This window comes from Schistocerca serialis, unplaced genomic scaffold, assembly GCF_023864345.2.
Source record: "Schistocerca serialis cubense isolate TAMUIC-IGC-003099 unplaced genomic scaffold, iqSchSeri2.2 HiC_scaffold_1195, whole genome shotgun sequence".
Taxonomy (NCBI): domain Eukaryota; kingdom Metazoa; phylum Arthropoda; class Insecta; order Orthoptera; family Acrididae; genus Schistocerca; species Schistocerca serialis.
In genome coordinates this window covers 420,001-425,000 of record NW_026047398.1, presented here as the reverse complement: position 1 = coordinate 425,000, position 5,000 = coordinate 420,001, and the positions used below count along the sequence as shown (strand labels likewise).

The 5,000-nt window shown below is 51.2% G+C and overlaps 1 pseudogene; it reads right to left on the bottom strand.

Annotated features, from left to right (window-relative positions):
- LOC126434852 (large subunit ribosomal RNA) overlaps positions 1-5,000 on the bottom strand; it is a 10,474-nt pseudogene that overhangs the window by 3,680 nt on the left and 1,794 nt on the right.

Genomic DNA, 5,000 nt, shown 5'->3' with positions numbered 1-5,000 from the left:
AGAAAGGGTACACGTGTGCTCCATTTTCATATGGTACCAATAACGCAGCTCGTATTGCCCGCTGCTCCTCAGTATCCTCCTCAACGACGTCGTCCGGCAACAGAACTTCCATCAAAACATTAGCTGTCTCTTCCCAAGTCTTGGTGCACCGCCCATTTTCCAGCTGCAGAGTAGACAGCATCGTGGGAGATCTGATCTTCTCTCGTACAAGCTTGTACGGGACCCCCCAGGGGTCCAATCCCAGCTGCTCATTCACAAAGTTCTGCCATGACTGCCGTCTTAGACGTTGTACGGACTCCTGGTATCGAGCCTTGAGGCGACGGTAAATCCTTAGGTGGTACTGTCGTTCTTCTTGTGTGAAGCCCCTTTGGTAATTACTTCTTGCCCGCCTGACAGACCGCCTGAGCTCACTCAGCTCTGGGGGCCATGGAGTAGCCTGTTTGCGAACAAACCTTGCCACCCGAGGAACGGACGTAGCAATAGCCGCCTCAATAGATGCCACTAGTTCGTCTACCGCTTCATCCACGTTATGTATCTCCTCCTCTGATCCAAGCCCTGGAGGACGAAACTCCTGTGCCAGCCGGTTCCAATCCGTCTTTCGATAATTATAACGTTCTACCCAGTCCCCGAGATCTTCTTCAACTTCCATATGGTAATCAAAGAAAATACAATTGTGGTCACTTACAGTAAGATTACTTACAACTCTCCAGTTTCTGATGTGTGGTGCTGCACTTAGAGATGCAAGCGTAACATCTATATTGGAAACAGCACCCGCCCTTCCTGAAAAGGTAGGCGGATAGCCAGGTTGGTTTATAACATCTAATTGCATCTGCATTATGAGATTCTCCAACTCAACACCTCGCTCATCCTGTTCCACACTAAACCACAAAGGGGACTTTGCGTTTGCGTCCATACATACAATGACCGGCTTTCCTTGTAACATTCTTAAGATCCAATCCAACTGACTAAGAAATCCCATGATATGTTGTCTGAATTGACAATATACATTTACAAGGAATACTAAATGTGACATCAAGTTAAGTTCAACAACGATTACGTGATCATTACAAAATTGTGTTAACACAGTTGTTCTAATCAGCTTATTCAGAACTACAACAGCGCTCATAGGATTCTCACCGGAGAATACCACTTGCGCAGTTGCAGGAAATCCAGGAATCCGACCAGCACAGGAGGCGGGTTCTTGAATTACTAAAATGTCCAGCATGTCATCTTCCGCAATCCTTCTTAACTCTTGCGTAACCAAATGGCTACGCATTGCGTTTATCTGTAGTACCTTAAAACTCCCCATCAACCAGGGGGGTAAAAAACATGCAGGCGACTGGCGGGCCAAGATTTCGAGAGATCTACAACGTTTCTACCGTACATTTTAACCATGTCCCGGTATATTTTTTCGAGATCGAATTTACGGCCCCGCCTGGCAAACACCTGCTCCACCAACTCCTTTAAATCATCAGATTGCGAAGGAATATTTGCCACGTGCAAACTTATACAATCCACGTCCTCCAAGGCTGGATAAGTAATATCTTGGCCATGTCTATGTCCAGTCCGAACAAGCTGCCTCAGTGCAACAGTCAACAATGCTGGTTCCTCAAGCCTGGTTAACCGCAACTTATGTTCAAAATCATTATACACGTCTCCAGGACCAACTGCATTATAAAAAGTGCTTGCACCATTCAACTTTGCACTATTTACAATATTTACATTAGATCTACAGTTACTACCATCGCCACCAACATCCTCAGTAGAAACTGTACTCGACTTTGCACTATTTACAAAATTTACATTTGATCTGCCACTACTACCACCACCACTACTACCACCGCCACCGTCTTCATTAGGGACTGTACTCGCGCCTTGATCTGTAGTCTGTGAGTCTTGCTTCGCCGGCTCCTCCATCTTGGTTCTTGACAGTCGACTAGTTAGCCGACCGATCGCCGTCTCCAAGTCGACATCTGTTTGGATGCCGACGTCGACCATCGATCCTCCAGTGGCGCCCGGAACATCTTCTGGGCTGTACAGTGTACCTGTGGACAGAGCCTTACTAATTAACTTGCCCCGTTCCGCGTCCCTTTTAATTTTACTCGGAGATTTCTTTTTCGGCGCCTTAAGGGTCGCCATAATCAGTTCGCTGAATTATTCTGTCAAGGAACATGCGGTAGGTAGGGCAGTCTTTAGGTCCACCACACTTTCTTCCCCGCTTCTTACACGGTATACAGACCTGGGGTTTGTCCTTATTAGGACAGGCCTTCCTTTCATGACCCACCTGCCCACAATGGGCACACAGGGCATGTTCTTCCTGACAATACTTATTTGTATGGTTCAAGTCTTGGCACTTGGTGCAACGCGGCACCGCCAAGTAATCTTTAATATTTAACGCTGAATATCCAACGTACAACCTGCCAATTCTAGTAAGAGGCTTCCAAAGTTCCGGAGAGACTTCCACCACATGGTGAACTGTAAGTTTCTCCCTTGGTCCGACTTTAAATCTGAGTCTAAACTGGCTATCGAAATCCTCCCTTGTCATAGTCATGTCGAAATTCTGCACGTATATGGAATCCAACAAGCTGTCCGCACTCATATATGTCGGGACATCGTATAGGCACATCAAAGGCCTTCGCCTCCTAGGCGGTTCGCATTTGACCTTCTCAGTTAACTGAGGATTTGTCATAATGCGCTGACTGTCTTCTTGAGTTGCCGTTTCCACGATCAGTACATTTTTTGCAGTTCTTACTGTATTTATTTTAATCTTGTCTCGCTTAGGATCTATACACTTCTCGAATGCAGTCTTGACTGCTCGAATATCCTCCCCCTCTTTTGGCTTGATAAACACCGTTGGGACAACCTTCTTGATATTTTCCTGTATTGTCTCTTTTGCCGATGGCGCCTTGACCACAGGGGTACTCGCGACCGCGGCATAAGATTTTGCAACTGGTGGCTGACTCCTGAGGCGTTCGTTTTCCTTCTGCAATTCTATCAATCTCCCCTCTAACTGGGAATGAGCCATTGCCCACCTAGCAACACAATCCCGAATATTATTTATCGCCTGATTACTAATTTTGCCATTCTTTACACTGGAATCCAGTAACTTTAAGAAACGAGCATGACGCTCGGCTACAGATAAAGCATCATCGTAATTCGAATCGCCTTCAAACGCATGGTCACTCTCTACTTGTTCAGCCATCTTGACGAAATGAAGAGAGTGAAAAGGAGGCCCGTCTCTTTCCCCGGACCGGCCTCTCTGGCATGGGGGGAGGCTAAATGCAGCTCGCTCACCGGTCACGCCCCTCGACCAAGAGCTCTCTACAACTGAGCTGCTAGGTTTAGCACGCCGTGGGTACAGCGCACTAGTCCTCTTCGATGGCTGCATCATCGAAGTTTTCTCCCGCTCCCTTACCGGCGAATGCCACCCGCATTCCGGGAGAGCGGATTCACTCCCCGTCCTTCGCCCCCTACTAGGCCGAGTTCCCACCAAAAGGCTAAAGACCCGGTCCTACTCAGGTGCCGGGCCGGTCCCCCAGACGTTCGGGGGTCTGGACCCATCTAACCTAACCGGGGACATGTCACCACGCCCCGGCTTGGCGGATCATGCCCCGGAATTCCAGGGGCAGGGCGGGTGACCTTCGCCGACTTAGGCCAGGATCCCGCCGCGACAAATGCAGCCACCGGAACCGGTGTGCAAGTTGTTCAGCACACCGTCGCGCCCCTGCCCTTCGGTCGCCCGAAGGCTTAACAGCTGCACCTCGAGAAGGCGGGCAGGGACACTTGGGAAGGAGAGGCTAAGATGTTCGAGTCGCATCCTTCCCCTGCTGTCCTTAGATAGGGACAGCGGGAATCTCGTTAATCCATTCATGCGCGTCACTAATTAGATGACGAGGCATTTGGCTAGATTAAGAGAAGTCATAGTTAACTCACGCCGTTTACCCGCGCCTTGCTTGAATTTCTTCACGTTGACATTCAGAGCACTGGGCAGAAATCACATTGCGTCAACACCCGCTAGGGCCATCGCAATGCTTTGTTTTAATTAGACAGTCGGATTCCCCCAGTCCGTGCCAGTTCTGAGTTGATCGTTGAATGGCGGCCGAAGAGAATCCGCGCACCCGCGCGCCCCCGGAGGAGCACGCTAAGGCGGACGCGGCCTCGCAGCAAGGAAGATCCGTGGGAGGCCAAGGCACGGGACCGAGCTCGGATCCTGCACGCAGGTTGAAGCACCGGGGCGCGAACGCCGCGCAGGCGCGCGCATCCTGCACCGCCGGCCAGCACGAGGCCAACCAACGGCGAGAGCAGACCACGCCCGCGCTAAACGCCCGCACTTACCGGCACCCCTACGGCACTCACCTCGCCCAGGCCCGGCACGTTAGCGCTGACCCACTTCCCGACCAAGCCCGACACGCCCCGATCCTCAGAGCCAATCCTTATCCCGAAGTTACGGATCCAATTTGCCGACTTCCCTTACCTACATTATTCTATCGACTAGAGGCTCTTCACCTTGGAGACCTGCTGCGGATATGGGTACGAACCGGCGCGACACCTCCACGTGGCCCTCTCCCGGATTTTCAAGGTCCGAGGGGAAGATCGGGACACCGCCGCAACTGCGGTGCTCTTCGCGTTCCAAACCCTATCTCCCTGCTAGAGGATTCCAGGGAACTCGAACGCTCATGCAGAAAAGAAAACTCTTCCCCGATCTCCCGACGGCGTCTCCGGGTCCTTTTGGGTCACCCCGACGAGCATCTCTAAAAGAGGGGCCCGACTTGTATCGGTTCCGCTGCCGGGTTCCGGAATAGGAACCGGATTCCCTTTCGCCCAACGGGGGCCAGCACAAAGTGCATCATGCTATGACGGCCCCCATCAACATCGGATTTCTCCTAGGGCTTAGGATCGACTGACTCGTGTGCAACGGCTGTTCACACGAAACCCTTCTCCGCGTCAGCCCTCCAGGGCCTCGCTGGAGTATTTGCTACTACCACCAAGATCTGCACCGA